The 19,150-nt window shown below is 41.3% G+C and overlaps 1 protein-coding gene across 2 annotated transcripts in view; it reads left to right on the top strand.

The window, feature by feature from the left end:
* Positions 1 to 5,704: 5,704 nt before the first annotated feature.
* The window catches only part of MYO16 (myosin XVI), a 357,379-nt gene continuing 343,933 nt past the window's right edge, over positions 5,705 to 19,150 (top strand). Inside the window, exon 1 of one of the 2 annotated variants that reach the window (XM_063149977.1) lies at positions 5,705 to 5,783. The gene's annotated coding sequence lies outside the window, so the exon portion shown is untranslated. Of the gene's footprint in view, positions 5,784 to 5,855; positions 5,931 to 19,150 lie in introns of those variants that run through there. The other variant, XM_063149978.1, reaches the window with a different exon arrangement.

Genomic DNA, 19,150 nt, shown 5'->3' with positions numbered 1-19,150 from the left:
AGAGGTTTGTAGCTGCTCCAGTATTTAAAGTCTTGTGCTTCCACAAACTAATTGTCAAGAAGATATGTGGCATATTAAAATGCTATGTACCTTGATTAATGCAAACCCATGAATAGCAATCAATGTCTTTGTCAAGCTTAGCATCTGGTCCCCTCTGTAGAATAGATCAGGATACAGGGAAAATCCAGAGCAGAACTGTTAGGTGTTCTTGTGTTGTGCTTTGCACTATGGCCTCAAAGTGAACCTCACAATACAAAATGTGAGATAAACTTTGACACTTTCTTTTTAATTTTTCTTACCAGTTTAAAAATGCCATTCTCTCTACTGTAATTAGCTAACTAGCAGAATAGAAAATGACATATGACTCTCCAGGTTAAGATATAGAAATCTAAACTGGAAAACAAAGTCCTTATTGCTGAATTTAGATAGTAGAGCTGGAGCCAGAAAGCAATCTGATCAGGCTATTGTCTTATCTGAAAAAATAAATAAACACAGATGAGTGTAATTTGAAATGACAGACACAAAAATACTGTGAAATTCATGCACACTTCAATGGATACAAAATTTTTATCCTTGACTTACTTTCATAATGTTTCATTAACCTTGGTGGAAGACTAGCAAAGATATTTGTTCAATAGAAGCGAGCCAGGCTGCTGTGTATTGGTAATGTATAAATAAAGATCTCTGTTCTGAAAGGGTGACTCCTCATTTCCCTGGTTCCTTTCTCTGCTCCCTTTTCACTTTTCCTGATGTTTCTGTTACACTGCATGAGCTCTCCTGTAAAAAGAATGGTCTTTAATATAGGTGTTCTGCAACAAGCAATAAATTTATCCTTTGATGTGTAGATCCTAAGTCAGTTTCTTCATTTCATATTTTTACATCAGCTGCCATGTCTCTAGCCATAGCAGATTATTTACTTATCTGTGCATTTATTTTCTTTGGCATAACCTGTCCATTTGTGTTCATGCAGCAAAATTGGATTGCAGTCAAAGTTATAAAATTAGGTATGTTTGGCTTGATTAAAAATATGCTTTTCCCCTTTCCCTGACTCAAATCTTCTCATACCCACTTTTCCTTTCTGAGACCACTTTGGTTCTGGCTGCCTAGAAACCTTTTACTGTCCTCACTTCACCTCATGCAATTTGCATGAACAAGTGTCTCCCAGCTTTGAGGCAATGATTCACACCTCCTACCTAAGCTTTTAGCTGTCAAACGGGAGATGTTTTTCTTCTACAACTGACTACTCCACTAAAATGCCACCAACATAACTCCAGAGGGTGTGTTGTATCTGCATGGGACAAGCAGAGACAGTCTCCTGCCTCTGTTCTTCCAAGGTACATAGTTGAAATTATATTTCTGGTGAAAATCATTAAGTCTAATAAATCATAGAATCATAGAATGGCTTGTGTTGGAAGGGTCCTTAAAGATCTTTCAGTTCCAAGACTCCTGCCATGGGTAAGGGTACCTTCCATTAGACCAGGCTGCTCAGAGCTCCACACAGTGTGGCCTTGAATACTTGCAGGGATGAGACGTTCACAAGTTGAGCACATCTTGAGGAGATTGAAGAGTTAGCATGAAAATATTATTTACTAAAAAAAAAGGTGGAAAAGTGAAAGACAATCCACTTAAACATAAGAAGGCAGCTTTAAATCAACCACAGAGGTTCAGTTCCATTTCCTGTGAAATAGGAATTTCTGAGCTGCAGAAGGAATGCTGCTCTTATTCACGTTATTCCAGTGGCATGCTTGGCATTTTGGTAGAGCTCAGGCTATGGGAATGACCATGCTTTCTTACAGAATCTCCCTAGGTTTTTACTTGTAAGAATACTGTGTGGACCCACACTAGAATTTCCTACCAACAGCAGCTTACAGAAATGAACTGATTATTTAAAACTACTTCAAATTCCTTCTGATTCAGAATTTCATCCCCTGATGATATATAATGACAGTGCTCTGGGGGAGAAGCAAGGAGCAATGATTTGTTTGAAGGTTAGTGTCAAATGTGACAGCAAATTAGATTCATAACTATCAATACAAGAATGAATGAACTGCAATATAATTCTTTGTAGAATACACAAAGATTGGAAATTATGCTTGAGTAATTTTCTGCTCATATTGGGGTTTGTATAGATTCAGTTAACATCAGTGGGTCTTTAGTTCACCATTACAAAGATTTTATCCAAATTTTGGGCTTTTTTTAATCTGCCAAATTAGTTTTACAGTGAACATCACTAACTTCAAATATCAATGTGGGGAATTTTTGTTGCCTTCCTTCTAATTTGTGATTTTACAAAAAAAAGAGTTGGACATGTTTCTATATCAGCGAACTAATGAAAACTAAAAAACTGGAAAGCTTTATATGCATCAGATGATAAACTGACCTTTGAGACCTTCTAATAGAAGAAGAATCATCTTTGGAAACAGAATCAATATTGCTATTTTAATGAAATGTTGCCAGTTTAGTGGAGTAATTCAATATTTTATTAACTGTTAGAATTGTATTTTCATATGGTTTGCCTGCTGGAAAACAGTGCATCTACCCAGCAGAGTTCTGTGTCCTGCAGAGCCAGCAGTGGAAGCTTGGGTACAGGAACCACACAGAGCAGCACTGGGATTACATTGTGATGCCAGTGATATCAGTGCCAATGTGTTGAGAGCTGGGCATGCATTTGTGTGTGGCACTGGAGTTTGGCGCTAGGGAATTTGATACAGGAGGAATGACTGAGGGTGCTGGGGAAACAGGGAGACCTTGGTTTGATGTCTTGTTTGAGTACCTATAATCAATTCTTCAAGGAAGCACCGGCAGTGAGGTCTTCCCTCAGCCTGATAGTGTGCCCTAACCACAAAGGGACAAAATCTTTCTCTCTCTTTAGCAGCTCATTGAGCCAGAATTATGTAAAATAATACCATAGGAAGAACAGATTTAATGTACAGTCTGTTCTGAGCTCTTCCTATGAAGGTGAATTTCACAAGACAGCTCAGTCAAACTGGGGGCTGCCTGCTGCACTCCCAGGACAATCCCCATCTCCTTTTGCTGGCCCTACAGCTGCTTGCTCTCTGCTTCCTTCCCATCCACCCAGCAGTGACTCTCAGAACATTTTCAAGCATCTAAACTAGCTATGAAGAAATGTTTAGCTTTCTTCAAATTTTGCTCCAACAGAGGAAGCATTAGGAGCAGGACTGCCACCTTTAGGACATCAAATAGCTCCCAAACCAGCTTAGCTGCATTGTAAATGTACACCTACAGGGGAAACAGCAAACTAATTTAGTGCTGGAGTTCTGTGGCATCTAAACATTTCTTCCATTAAAGTGAAGTAGGCACCAGAAAACACTAAGATAGAAACATTTTTTTTCATACCAGTGCTCCTCTTTCTCTTCTTCCAAGGACAAAATATGGATTGCTTGTTCATTTCTAGATACATAGTTGTTATTGTTTTGTAACTTTTTCAGTTTTTGGTTTTGAGAAAGTCTTTCAGCTTGCAGGGATTTTCCTCTATGTTTTGTCTCACGAGACACCTCAATGATTTGAAACACAATTGGCCTTGTAAATAAACTTCTGGATGTCAGTGTTTGCAATAATGGGGCTTAACTCGGTGCTACTGGCAACAATTTCACTTTGTCATGAAATACTGGCTTTAAAGTACCTTTGCTGAGGTACTTTACACTGCCATCGCTTCATTTTCATTTTAGATGCTTAGCCCCTAGTCCTTCAAATAGGGAAGGTGTCTCTAGAATAAATCTGCATTACAGAAGAAGTCAAAGGAAAAAACAGACATGACAAATCTAGGAAATCCTTTCTACCTGAGACATTGGCCTTTTCTGTACTGAGTTAAAATCAATAGGAAGTGACAGATCTTACACATGAAAGTTGCTTACAGAGCACAAGGAAGAAATTGCCTTCCTTTTGCATAACTGTTGATTATTTAGAGGGCTTGGTAAACAAACAAAGAGCCATTGAAGGCTTTCCTCAGCCCCAGAAGGTTTCAGTACACTTTTGAAGAAAGTGCTTCAGAGAGAAGGCAGCCAGAATTCAAAGTCAGGGAACCAGAAGGCATCATTCAAGGATTTAATCTTCAGAAGTCTGAATGAAGGTCTTAATTCTGATATCTATAGTGTGTGATATCAGGATAAAAACTATTCTGGGAGTATATTTCCTAATTGATTACATAATTATGAAGATAAAAGACCAGGCTCTCCTTTCTTTCAGTCCTCGTAGCTGGTGTGCTGATCTACACACTCTTGTGTGCTGGTTCAGCTTCCAGATGTGGGGAATTGTGTGCTCTGCCCCCAACACTGCACTCCACACACCCTGCTGCCTGCATCTAATCTGCCTACAGGGACAGTAGCTAATCACTTGCATACCAGATCCCTATAATTTCATGTGAATAATTCTGTGATCAGATCCACGATTCATAGCTTGAGCTTCTCTGGAAAACCTGGAGTGTGTTTCAGATGTGGACTGGTTACATGTGGATCACAACTGGGCTTTAAATGAGCTTATACCCCATACAACTGAACTTGCATCAGCAGTGCAGGTGCCATCATCAGGTAAGCATCAAGACAAAGTGAAGGGTAAACTAATATTTATTTATATTCTATAGCATTTCATAGCACGTATGTATCTGGATATTCTGTGTATCATTGGCATGCCAGCTAGGTCTAGAAAGGATTGTGGGAGCAGGTAGCACTTTTTTCTGTAAATGCAACCCTGAAGTGACTTTTGGCCCATGTGGGGTGCAGGCTATACCCTGCAAACAGAGGAAATCAGTGGGTGAATCCTGCTAGGATAGCAAAGATGGCTCCTATTGAGAGGATGTAGTGGAAGACTACATAGCATGCGTTGTGTAGGGCAGTGTCTAGTGAGGACTTTGATAGGATGCTTCCTGTTAAGCCTTCATTGAAAAACGATGCTCTGATGTGCACTTTAGCTAGAACTTAGGCAGGGTTCTCATCTGTGGGCGAAAGATCTTAACAGCCAGTCTCCCTAGTCAATTAGGTGGCAAAAGACTGTCGCTGAGGCTTGTAACTTCCCTGCCTTTATGTTTGTGCAAGATTTCTACCTACAGTGCCAGGAAACACAGCTCTAAAGCAGTAGGGCGTGAGCAAGCTGCTCATAGTACCGGGACAGAAACAGATACATCCAAGCTGCCATTTGTTCTGTAACTACAACCTCGTAAGAACTGTTGATTTTGCATCCATCTCACGGGGTGATAATTATGACATTCCCAGCGATTCTCTTTTGTTGGGCATTAGGTGCCAGTAGGGAATCAAGTGGGGGCTTTGTTGTGTTGAAGTACACGTAGACTGCTCCCACACTCACAGCCTTCCCGGACCTTTCCCTTCGAGCAGTCTGCAGAAGGAGAGGGGCGGACAAAGCCTGTCAAACCCCGAAAAAGCAGCAGCCCTTTGCGGGGGGCCCCGGTGAGCTCCGAGCACGGCAGGTGAGCAGTGCAGAAGGATGCAAGCGGGGTTCGGCGGGGCGGCTGCCCGGGCAGGTAGCGGGGCGGTGCCGGGAGAGCCGGCCCGGCCGCTGGGCACCGCTCCGCATCCCTCCCTGCCTCCCTCCCTTCCTTGCTTCGCTTCGCATCGCGGGGAGGCGGCGGCGAGGGGCGGGCGGGGAGGAGTGCCGGGGGAGGCAGAGGCGGCGCGGCTCCGCTCGGCTCGGCTCGGCACGGCACGGCAAGGCAAAGAAAGACCCCCGGAGAAAGTGGAAGTGCGCCGCGCCCCGCCGCTGCCCGGCACCGGCACAGGGGCGGCCCCTCAGCCTGGCCTCGTCCCCCCGAGGTGAGTGCCGCCCTGGGGAGGGAGGGATGAGGGCGGGGGCCCGGCGGGCGCGCACCGCAGCGGGGGTGATGCCCCGCAGGTCTCCCGTGCCGGGAGCGGGCTGGTGAGGAGGCGCCTTTTGCGGACGGGCTTGGTTGGTGTTCTCTTGTGAGTATTAGGGGAGCGAGGAGGGTGCTGGTGTGTGTGCGTTTTCGTCTGTTCCGTGTTGCTTTTTGTCCGTGTGTCCGTGCTCCGCAGGACCCGCCCGCGCTGCCGGCGGGGAGCGAGCCGGGGGAGCCCGGGGTCAGCGCGGGGCTCGTTGTGCGCCGGGGGCAGAGCCCAGCCCAGGCTCCGTCAGACGGGCGCTTGGCTTAACCAGCCCCCTTGTGGATGCCCTTCCCGAGCCCCCGGTTGGGGCGGAGAGGCTGCCCGGATCCTGCCAGCCCGCTGGTGGAAATCTGTGCTGACAGGCAGCTGGATGGAGATTTTCTGATGATAAACGTTTTCTCCCATCGGTAGTGTCAGTGGGTTAAATCCCAATCTTTTGTGGGAGTGTGCCTCCCCAGTGGGTGACAGAAGGACTTCAGAGCCGTGACATTGCCGGGCTGGTTTCCAGCCCCAGCTCGCCTCAGGTGGCTCCTCAGCCGCTGTCCCCAGCGCCGCTGTGCCGGGCTGGATCCCCTCCTGCTCCCGGCTCTCGCCATTGGAAACTTGCGGGTACGAGGCTGGATACCGGCAGCCCTGGCTTTGCCCCAGGGCTGGGGTTGCTGGCAGTGGGATCCTGATTTGGAGGACCGTTCTGGGGAAAAATGACTTTTCCTTCCCTCTGGCAAGATAGCGAACAGCGTGTCAGGATAATCCCGGGTGCTTCAGGAGGAGAGGTATGATGCAATTTAAGTGTTGACATAGTCACTTTAGGAACTTTGTCTCCTGCTGTGGGTTGTTCCTGGGCAGAATCTCAGGCAGACCGTGTTTGTCCTCGACTCCTGTTCCCTCAACTTTTATATAAGAGACTATTCTCCTGTTGAGCTTTTTATTCTCCTATGTATTCCACTTACAGTCCTGTTACCACTTTTGTCAGTACGTTACACCAAAAATGGGGGGGCAGTGCTGAAGTAGTAGCCCTTTTAGGTGGTGTTTTGCTTCGGGAATGATTTTGTGAGTGTAAAAACATTCTAGATTCCATTGTCAGCATCTGAATGTAAAAAAAAAAAAAGGGTGTTATGTAAGAAGTACATGTATATATGTGTGTGTTTACAGTGGACTCAAAGCGATGGGACAAGTTCTCTTGAGTGGGCTATTGTTCTGTAGCAGCAGGGGTGCCATTAAAAGTAGCAATAAAGACTGGGATTAGGGTGATTGGTAGAGCAGAGCTCTGAACCGTTGCAGTGATTTTGTGTTGTAGCAACATTCAGAAATCCCAGCTGCAAATCACATTACACAAAGAGAAAGCCAGTCCTTGGCCTCAAAAGATGACACAGGTACAGCAAGCAATTTGTGAGAGGATGGAACAGAGAGGAAGCCAGTTGTCTAATATTACATAGGTTAGGCCAGAGCTCAGTTTCCAGACAGCAACTGGCTTTATATATTTTGGGTCTGTAATAAAACGTTTTCATTATGAATTGAATCTTTCCTGATTATGGAATAATTTTCTAAGTACTAGCAATAATGTTTATAGTATGCAGAACCTGTATTTAATATGTAACAAGAATAAACATCAAAATATTTTGAAGTGGGAGTTCTAAATAATTTCAGCTGGAAGTGTACAGAGTTATTTGAATATGTCTACACAGGGTATCATATATTCTGTAATTGTACAGTAGGAATTAAATGGAGCTTGATTTGCTTGGAATTTGTAGTGCTGGTTGAGGCAACTGACCATCATGGTTTATTTCACTGCTTTGAAAGAGCTCTTGCATTTTATGTTGTCATTATGTTACTTTTAAGTGGTACTGTTATTTCAAACCAGCATAATGGGATGAAAAGCATTTGGCATTCACCCCTGTAAAATAAAATCTTAGTGCTAAATTCAGATCCCTGCTTGAAGGCATCTATAAAATACTGTGCTTATGCAAGGTGTCATATCAAGGAAAATGGACATCCAGGTTAAAGCTGCCTTAAAATATTTTTGTCGTGAAACAGCAGCTTCAACCACATTTTTACTCTTTTGGAAGGGAATGATTTCTTACCTTAGACAATGGAGCTCTGACAAAGTGAACATAAGGTAAATGGCCATTATAAATGGGACACTTGAATGAGATTAATTACAGGTTTGAACATCAGCCTATTCTGTTTCACCCAATTTTCCTAACCAACAAGTTACTTCAGGCTGATTTCTTTAAATATGAAGTTTCAATATATATTTACACAGAAAAGGGGTTTTTGTTCAATTGAGAGATGCAGCAGAAAAAAAATTCTTCCAATCTGAATACTGCTTTTATTCAGATTTTCATGAACATGATTTCTTTGTCCAGTTCTATAAAAAAGTGACAAAATAGAGATTTTCTCATCTGACTTGATCTCAACAAAACACAACAAAAAAAAAAAAAACAATACCAACAATGAAAAAATTCAACCTTAAAAAAGCAGCGTGGTCCACTTTGTAGAGTCTGTCAGTTACATCTCAGTCCTCTGTGTTGACTTGTTAATGTCTTTCTGGTCATAGTCTAGCAAACATCACTTGCACATTCTTAGTGGTTTTACCACCTCACCTTCTTTCTGCTACTGACTTACTAAAATAATTTGTATTGTGACATGTTGGCAACAACAGCAGCTGCTGGAGAGTCTTCCCATTTTTTGGGACAGATTTGCTGGTATACAACTCTGTCAGGTTCATGTGAATTACAGTTTATTGCATCTTTCTGAAAAAGATGACGAATATTTTTTGTCTCAACAAGATGAAAAAAAACCATCCTGGCAGACATCTAACTCTAACCTTTGCACTTAGATGTGTTAATCTTCCCTAAGGTGTGTGTTTCATGTGGTGCCAAGCATAGCTGTTAATGCATTTATCTTTTTTGAGACATTTCACAGCAATCAAATAAACATTAATATTTGTGTATACATGGAAGTACTCACACAGCCTGTTTGTCGAGCAATTATTAATAAATCATGTTCTGATTCATGGCAATAAGTGTGTATATTCCTGGCATGTCTTATTACACATGCAGAAGAGGAGGGTTGGATAATGGATTTTAGCTTTTGTTCATTCTAAATGTTTCACTTTAAAATATCAGTTTCTCATTCCTGGAAGTAATAATGCAAACATTATATCAGTTTGGTCAGGGAAAGATTTTTCTCTCTTCCTTAAAATATTTGGGATCATAAAAGCAAGGTGTGTAACCTGAAGTGTTGGACCTGGCTTCAGGTCTTGATGGTGTCAATGTGAAGACTCAGCTACAGAGTAATGTAGCTGAAATCTGTGATCATTACATTTTCCCCCAAAATTACATACTAGATTTGCATAACCATTTGCAGAAAGGCTTTTGTTTCAGCAAAACTTTTTCTTTCTGAAAAAACACCCAACCTGCTTTCAGTCAGAACATCTCTATCAGCCTGAATCAATATTTTAATACAAAGGGTTGATTGTATCCACTGCAAAACAATTGAGTTTATTGTAAGTTGCAACAGCAGAAAAATATTACCAAAAATATAGTTTGCTGCCTTGTGCTGTAGGAAGAGATGACTAAGGTTTTCTTCTAAGGGATATAGCAAATATGTATCTTTTTAATGGGCTCGTTACTGTGGTGTTACATAAAAAGGGGCACTTAAAGTTGGACTAAAAATTAAACAGTCTCACCAATAAAGCCTCACAGGCACTATGGTAGCCATGCTAATTTTTCTGCTGCTACTAGGCTTAAGTTCCTCTCAGCTGAGTTGCCAAGAGAAAAAGTTCTGCAGCGTGAGCATAGAACAGAACCACTTCAGACAGTAAAATCCAGGTAATTGAAAGATACTGCTTGTGGTTCAGAAGACATTAGTTTTTATGATGGTCAATGTCAAACTGGGGGTGAAATGTTCCAAGTAGGAATTTTGTGTTCACATGACATGATCTTCAGTGGACTTAAAATAAACTAGTGTAAACCTAAACGTTCTGATACCTAAAAATCTGTGCATCTGCTTTTCTAAGAAAATGGATTATTTAGTTTTGAAATTAGAACAAGGTAGATGGATTATTTTGTTTTGAAATTAGAACAAGGTAGAAAATGTTTGGAAAGACTGCCTGCAGGATGTGTGGAATGTCAGTGTAATCGTGGGGTTTGTTTTGAAGCAGCTAAGTACCTTTGGTGTAAAGGGGTTGTAAACAAACTTGTAACTGGCTGTTTGTATTGCACTAGTTTATTGTGGATCAATTCTCAGTTGAGATGTGTTTGTGTCAGGTGGTGTTTTATTAGGTGTAATAAAAGAAAAGAATCTATCCAACTGCATTTATCTTAGAGTCTGAGAAATACCATGTAGAAGGTGGGATTGTGTTGGTAGATTTACATTTTTATGGTATCAGCAGCTAAATTCCACCACAGAAGCTTAATCTGAGCAAGTGCCCAAACTTCCTATGCCATCAGAAGAGAGAGATTAATACGTTTGTGGTGGTAGGTATCTGGATTTGCAGCTGTGACTGCCTCTACTTAGCCAGTCTGCTTTGGTACAAAGTGGAGGGGCACAGGCATCCTTGCCTGTAATTGTCAAAGTCAAAGGAGTCTTCCTGAAGGGAGCACTGTGAGTGTCTGGTACTTTCCTGGCAGTGTCCTGGATATCAGCTAGAAAAGGAAAGTTTTTGCTGTTTGTCAGATCTAGATTGTAGATAAATATGCGGTGTGTCCTAATTAGGAGTTTTATTTAAGGAACATTCATGATTTAACACCCCAATCTAATTACTCGTAAGCTTCTTGCTAATTTTGCAATTAGTGCTGAAGCAAGACTTTTTTTACCCTTAAGGATATCAGAACCACTAACTTCTAGTGTTTATAGAAAGCTTTCTATGACAATGTTGTGTGGACAATCTCCATAAGGAAATAGTAGTACTTTTACATGGTGGCAAGGACAAAACGTGTCAAGTGTTTTCCAAAAAAAGTTATAGTCAGGTTTTGAAACCCAAATGACTTTGGCCTTAGAATATGCATCTGTAGGATCAAATTCTGCTCAGATATTACCTAGTGGAAAAGGCATTCTTGAATCTTGTTATATACCACAGTCATCTTTGGCCTTTAGAGGATGAAAAGGAGGACTCGGGGTGTAGCCAGGGTTTACTGGCTGTATGCTCTTGCAGTTTATAGCCAAGGCAGCTTTTTATAAACACAGATGATAAGGTGCAACTTGGAGCAGCCACAAGACTGCTCTGAAATGTAGCATGGCCTTACAAGGATAAAGATGTTCTTGGTAGTTTGTCTCCAGGTAACCCATGTAGTGTTTCAGTTGGGCAGAGAACCTGGTGGAGAATATCCTGGCCCATCAAGCAGGTTGTCCATAACAGTTTTCTCCTCAGAAAAAGTCTCTCATGTGTTGTCTCAGTTTTGATGAGCAAACTTGTTCTTCCCAGAGATTGATAAATTTGGCTAATTCTTAATACTGGAAAGCAGTTGATGTTTTGCAGAACTAAGACTTAATAATCTTCTCTCTTTAAATGCTAGGTTTTTAATGTTTTTGGAAGATGGGGAGCTTTGTATCCACATTGGAATAATATAATATAAATAAGGTCTGGAGAGAGATCTGCTTATTAGTTAAATAGATGTAACTGGAAAAGAAAGAGACAAGCTCTCAGGCTCAGAATACCTCATTCCCTGACTGAACTGATGAAGCAATTAAGCCTAAAAGCTTGCCACTTGTTTTTATTGTGCCACAGTTGTAGCAGGCTTTTAAACTAATCTTTTGCTTATTTGTCTTTGTAAAAGAAAATGGTTCCTGCATAGGCAGAGTTGCTGTGTGCCTGGTAGTGTGGACATGTGCGTTTAATGCAAAACAGCCAGAGCCGCTTCAGCATGCGAGATCGTGCCCTGGGCTCACCATTCCTCAGTCCTGTCACATCTCTTCCTTTCCCAGCAGGACATGCTCGTCTACATCCCAGTGTGCCAACACAGCCATATAAAGGAAAGGATATAAAAACACTGCAATACTCTGCTCTGCTTCTACTTCCTACCACAGATACGTTTTTGATGTCAAGGGGCCTGGTACTTCCTCGAGCCCTTTCACTATTCCTCACTGAGTGTGTTTTAGTGTTAAATAATTTGGCTCTCACTGTAGTCCCAGGTTCAAGTCTCCTGATTGTTCACACCACATATATGCTAATGAATTCAGTATCCCTACCAGGGCTGGAGAAGTACTTCCTTGTGAAGAAGGGGAGTAAATAAGGCATTGCTGGCTGGCTAATTTGCTTCAGGGTCTGCTCTGGACCAATGATATGGGCACAGACCCTGCCAAGCTTGGCTTCCTCTGCCTGGGGCATTTCTCTAGCACTCTCACAGGAGGTCTTCTGCCTTTAACTAACCCCTCCTTCCTGATAGAAATGGCTTGGAACCACTCCTGAATATCGGATCTAGCTGGGCTTTAATGTGAGCACTATCAGTAAAGAGACCCTAGCCCTGATGGTGACTATACCTTAATATGCAGAGGGGTAAGTGGATGATGACAGCCATCAATAGTTTTACTCCAAGTCTGTATCAACTGAGATTTTGGTATCTAATAATCTTTTCTATGTCTCCAGACATGTACTTTTTCCCCCTGTGAAAGGAAATGTGTGCACAAACAGCACACAGGATCTGCAGGCAGTGCAATAAACAGCTGGTGCCTTGAGACCCAAATTGTTCATCAGGGTGAGGAATCCTATCCCAGTGAGTTCAGGCTGGCTCATGGTACCTTTCATCTGCAGGGTAAAACTTCTGTGTGTTTCATCTTTTGGTGTAACTGCTAATCAGGCTTTCTGAATTTGTGTGCATTAATACTCAGTTCCTGCAGCTATTTCTTTGCAGAATCCGGAGGAATTTTTTTGTTTGTTTGTTTCCTCCAAAAAAAGTGATTTTTTCCCCTTGGTACGGGACTGGTAGCTTTTGTATTGGTGATGTTCTCCATGTCCCACCATCATATTTCCTCAACTTCTAGTCAGACAGAGAATGTCTGAGGTTGATGTAACATTTCCCTTACAAAGCTTTAATAAAAGGCCCTGGATTAGGGGAGCTGTGCAGTTGTTGCAGAAAGAGGAATCCTGGGCACGCAAAGGCAGAGCCCCCAGCAGCTGGGCAGCATCCTGCTGGCTGTGGCATTCGCTGCTGCTGCTGCTGAAGCTCTCTATGGGCCAGGGGGAAGCTGTGTTCCAGTGGACCTGAGTACCTGGTCAGTAATTAATCTGGCTCCCAACAGTGCAAGAGGGCAGTGTGAGATGGTCTGACTATGTTCTTTATACGCTTTTCCAAGAAAGGAAAACACTACTTTCAAACAGTCTTCTCATTGTTAGTTTTAAATACAGCTACTGCAAATTGTGTCTGCTAGAAAGAGCAGTCAAAGATCCTCATTATTTGGTGTGGACACTGAAATTTGGTAGTACTTCAGAACCTTTGGGCTTTGGTGGCCTAGGTCCTTTAAAGACATATAATAAATGGCACTCCCTGCTCCCCAAAAGCTTTCAGTTTATCAGATGAGAAGAGTGAGGGGAAACTAGGTAGTGTCCACAGGGACAAATAAGATAGAAAACAAATTTTAAGTCAGAGGAGTTTCATTAGCTAAGAATGCACTGCATTTTTGTTTTATGTAGTAAGCCATCATTGTACTAGCTAGATCTTATTATTTTAAATACTGTAATTCAAGACAAATCCATAGGATTCAAAAGAGTCAGCTCAGTTCCAGTTAGTAGGACTGAATTTGTCAGCAATTCAAGAGCAAGTACCACAGAACATACTGTGCCTTGGAAACAGGATGAAAGGAAAATACTGGTCTATATTTGAGGGACAAAGCCAGTTATTCAGTACTTCAGGTTGTCTGTAGGTGTGTCAGACCATGCATGGCCATACCCATATGTGTAGTGCAGTGACTTCATGGCAGGTAAATTCTGCTGGTCTGGTTTGTGATGCATGATGAGGGTGATGGACCACAGCAGTGTGCTGTAGCTGTTTGCACCAGTTGTCTGGTCTAGAAATCCAAAAAATGTGCACAGAAAGACAAGCATAGGCACTTATGTCATCTACCCTTGGCTCTTGACTCAATGCAAGCATCCTCTTCCACACTGGGAATGAGAATGCTTGAGAGGCCAGTGCGAGGTGGTGGAGTGTGGTGGCACTGGTAGGATGGCTGTGTGCATTCCAAAAGGTTTCAATCAGTGCTGATTAAAGAGGCTGGCACTTAGGAATGCCTAAGGGTGGGGAGGCCCTTCAATGCTTAAATGTTAGCTCATCTTCTCAGAAAGGACAGCAGTGTTGTGGCTGCTATTGCAGGACATTTGCTGAACTCACAGTTGTGGATGAAACATATCCTCTTCTTTTTTAGGTCCTGCTAGTGGGCTGGGTGTGCATATGTGAATTCCTTCTCATTTCAAGCACACACAGTTCTCACAAGGGAGCCTGCTGGTGAGAAGGACACATCCATTTTACAAAAGTTACAGTTTTGTATATAAAGCATGAGATTGGACACAAAGGCAGAAAATATTTGTGTAGTTTTGCTACACAATCAGCTACTTGGTGACTCCTGCATCATTCCAGTATTGTTTCTACATTTTTGTTGTCTTTCATTGTTGGTAAGACATTGTCAAGTCATGGATACCATTGAAAAAATAAATACATTATTTAGTCTCCTTTTATTGATGATGTCTACTTTCACAAGACTTTGCAGCCACAGAAAAAAGGCATTGAGGGTATTTAAAGGGGGAGTGGATCAAGTGTGATGCAGAATGCTGTTTTGCTTTGGTGTTTAAGCACAGAACATGGGTGGGAGTTCTGCTAACCTGGGAACCAGTGAGACTGAACAACTTGCAATACTTTTTGTGTAACTATAATATTATAACAGACTTCGAATTGCTCTCTCAAAATCCTTAATTTTTTCTTGCTAATTTTAAAAAAGCTACAGATTTGCAGATCATTTCATATTGGCACTTATTACATTTTAGCCAACATTTGACAGCTGAAAACTACAAGCCATTTCCAGCTCCCAGCTGGTGCTGCCACTGGCCACTGTTGACCTTTCCTTTTCTCTTCCACAGACATAATGGTTCACAAGTGAGACAAGATATATTAAAGAAAAACAGGAAAAAGAAGCCCCAAACACTCTCATCCCTTACCACCTGGTTTTTATTTTGTGACTCCATTGGCTATTTGGTGTAAATTTGGGAAGCCATGAGTTGTGGTCCTTCTCTTTCAATTGGCATTTAAATTCCTTTTCATTATTGTTCTTTTAAAACATATCATGACTAATGAAAATGAAGGCATGAATGAAGGTTAAAGTGCCTGTCAATAAATAAAAAATACATGCTTTTTACTGAGATAAATGGTTTAATTTATTTCCTGTTAAATGTTATTTCTAGTGTCATTTTTACTATTATCACAGTAGTTAGCCTGGGATCAAGGACTTCCACAGATGAGTATGTTGCCTCCACCCCCTTAAATAGTGTGGCTTCTTCCTGCAGGAGCTTGATGACAAATCATCTAAAGTTAATTTGTTAGTATCCTAAACAGTGCTGAGCAGAATATAGCTGTTCTCATTAGCTCTTATTGCCTAAGTGTCAGCACAAAACTCTTGAGGACCTGTTTGCAACATGAGTATGTCTTGATTTGTTTAATACACGTTTTTATCCAATCATGGAGATGGCATTTAGCTGTGCTGTGACTTCCGAATCCTTTGTGAATTAGTCTTAAGTGACCAAAATCAATTGAAAATGTCTAAAGACTTAGTGTGATTGATGGACATAGGGTTTTGTTTGCAGAGTGACTAGGTTTTAAAATAGTTGAAGGTTTACTTAAACATCAGGCTGCAGAGTTATTTACTTTTAAGGGAGGAATTTCTGGTAGCTGTGTACTATCAGCACATACCTTCTTGTGAAGTGTATTTCTTTTTGTATTTGTTGGGGTTATTATTATGATGTGATGCTGTCACAGCAATGCAAAATATTTTATGTGATCCAAGATTAATGTTGTAGCTTTCTCTGGTGCTGCTTTAGTTGCTGATTTCCTCTGGCTTTTGTTTCAAAAGTGTTGTCATGCTGACAACTGATACTGAGATCTTACTTGTGTGGATTGGTCATGCTGGAGGATATTGAAAAATGCTTTGATGTGTGTATGTATGTAATCATAGGCATTGAAATTTGCTTGATATTGCTCATGATTCTCAAGGAATCAGGAATTAGGCACACTAATATCCTGGGAAAAGGAGCATATTCCAAGGAATGAGAATCCCTGAAAAAAACTGAGTCTTTGTTCAGAATACTGCTTTATCTGTTTATTGTCCCTACAAAGAGGAATTAGATTACTTTGATTAACTTTTAAAGAGTTAGAAAAAAACAATTTAAGGGTTGAAAAACTGGATTAATATCCCAAGGTTATCTGGAAAATATTTGCTCATGCAGTGGTCAAAGATTACTTTAAATATTTTATCAAGGTAGCACTGGTAGTTTCACTGTGAATGGTGGGTGTCCTGGGAAGGTGAGAGGATTGTGTTTTGAAACATTCACTGAATTATGCTTAGTTAATGCATCAATAATTTGAAGATGTTATATTTTACTTAAAATAAAGGCATTTATAATATCAATATGACTAATGTATTCTGGGATGCAGTTTGCCTTCTTCTGTCAATTTTGGCATGGGAAAAGAGCGAGTGAAAAATGGATATTGTGGCTTTTTTCTTTTGTTTAAATCACAAGATAGAACATGGCATTTGGAGCCTTTGTGCTGCAGAAAATGAGAGCATAAGCAGTCTATATATGTGACATGACAAATGGGGCCACCAAGTCCTCCATAGCATGTTAATAACACAGCTCAGTTAATGCTGGAATGCTCATACCCCATCACAAATCGGTGTTGGGTATGACTTCCTTCAGTGCTACCTGGCCTCTTTCCAGTTTGTGACTGTGGCAAGGAATTTACATGTTCTTCATTCTCAAACAATGAGAGGCCACAAAACCCTGAGTGTAAATCTCAGATGTGGCAATATATTCCCATTTTGTGTGTATCTGTGTGTGCACATACATATGCATGTGTGGACATAGATTTCTGATTAATATTTCCCACGAAGCTCTAAGTTGTCCTGTAGTACAAATTAATTTCTACAAAATTAATTTTAAGGAGGAGGTGATTTCTGAAACTTATTAAAAGTACTTTCAGCAATCAAACTTTGTAAAGTTGATGTTTTTCTGACAGATTCAAAACTTTTGGCAGAAGGTGCCTGCTCCTGAAGGCTAGAAGATAAAGTGACCACCTTGCATAAATGTTACCAGCCTGTATCCAGAGCTACCATGCTGCTTTATTAAAAAAAGAAATCCTGTGCATGCACTTTCACAATTTGTCATTGCTTTTCAAGCTTGTTAACTCATTAAGCAGCATTTAATGAGGATAAGCATAAAGTAATTAATTTATGCATTATGTTTATTGCTTCCCTAATGAATTTATGTATTAGAGTTCCTCAATGAATAAATTAAGCTATTTCTATATTTTGTATACATTTTGTTCTCTAAATAAACAAAAACATTTCTTCGTAGTTTTTATTCCAGTCTGAAGACTGTCTGTATAAATCACCAGGTTCAAGCATGATGTGGAATTTTCTTAGCATGAGCCTTGCCAACATCAATGCTTGTGAATTTCTTTGTCCTGTTCTATGTGTTCTGTAGTGGCTTGTACCAGGGAAAAGCTGTCCCCAGTTATACTGGGAACTTAGTTTATTGTTTTTCCTACTAAATGTAGGTGTTGTACATTCAGTTCTTGCTTTGGGAGAGAGAGGAATTGAGCAGAGTGGTGTGATGTATGGAAATAACCTATTTGTCAGTAAATAAGTGCACTGGGTGTTGGTAGTGGTGGGGCTGCCAGGGGTGCCGGGTATGGGGAGAGAACAGGAGCTGCCCTGAGATAAACATTGCTCCAGGTGACTCCGCAGACCCTCTGTACCCACATCTGGGCCCCTCAGCTGGGCACTGGTGGTGCCTCTATGAAAATATATTTTAGAAAGGAGAATACAGAAAACAGCAGTGAGGGGGAAAGGGTGTGAAAAACAACCTTGTGATCACCTGGGTTAGAGACAAAAGGGGCGGAAGTGCACAGTGACAGAGCAGGTACTTCCCGGCGTCCTGAGGCTGCAGTGATGGTGGAGCAGGTGTTTCTCTGCAGCCCATGGAGAGCCAACCATGCCAGAGCAGCTTGGTGTCCAGACTGCCGCCATGGAGAAACCCATTCTGGAGTGGGCAGATCTGGCCTTAAGGAACTTAGGCAGCCAGTGAGGGCCCACATGGGCCTTCAGCCTCTGAGAAGGGCCCATGTTGGAGCCATTTATGAGAACTCATGTTGGATCAGTGGAAAAGCTTCAGGAGGAAGGACTGATGCAGAGAAACTGGTTGTGGTCCATGGACTAACCACAAACCCCATTCCCCATCTTCCTGTTGGGGTGGGGGGAAGGAACCAGAAGAATCATAATGAAGGAGGGAAATGGAAGGCCTGGGAAAAAGGATTATGTTCTTTTATGTCTTTTTTGTTCCTCATCATTCTGCTCTAATTTGCAAATATTTAAAATAATTTTCCCTAAGTCAAGTCTCTTTTGTCCATTTTGATAATTGGTAAGTGATCTCCCCATCTTTATCAGGATCCATGACCTTTTCCATCTTATTGTCTGCTTGTTGAGGAGGAAGGATGAGAGAGCAGTTGGGTGGGTGCCTGAAAGCTGGCCAACATCAACCTTCAGCAGCAACCTCTACCATTATTTGCATATGGACTACCAAATCATAAATATGAAATCCTGTGATCTGCCACTGAACTGTCAGATTGTGAATATCTAATACATTTTATGAGTTGTGATCTACAATATTTATGAAAATAATGGACTGAAGTATATGCAGGTTTTTTCTTTTTCTCAGTTTTGGAGACTAAGTGTTGAACCCATGCTATCATGCAACTCTTGGGCTCACCTTTTAAAGAATTAATTGTAATAACTATGTCACTTATACACACAAATTAACCACAAGGCTCCTTCTGCCTTCCAGGTAACTCACCATACTTTTACATAATTCACATTTAGAGTGCTAAATGTGGAAATTATGGATTAATGCGTGGGCATCTGTCTTTTTTATGATGATGGGTTTGGGCAGTAAAAATAGGCGGTTTATTAAAGGAGTTTGGGGGAGGGGTGGCAAATTTATTTGTAAAACGAATAAAACGATTTTAAGAATATATAGCAAAACTAAATGCATTGTGCATGTTATCATGTGGCAAAAATAA

Source organism: Melospiza melodia, chromosome 2, assembly GCF_035770615.1.
Source record: "Melospiza melodia melodia isolate bMelMel2 chromosome 2, bMelMel2.pri, whole genome shotgun sequence".
Classification (NCBI taxonomy): domain Eukaryota; kingdom Metazoa; phylum Chordata; class Aves; order Passeriformes; family Passerellidae; genus Melospiza; species Melospiza melodia.
The sequence above is the reverse complement of the archived record's forward strand: the minus strand, read 5'-3'. Positions and strand labels throughout refer to the sequence as shown.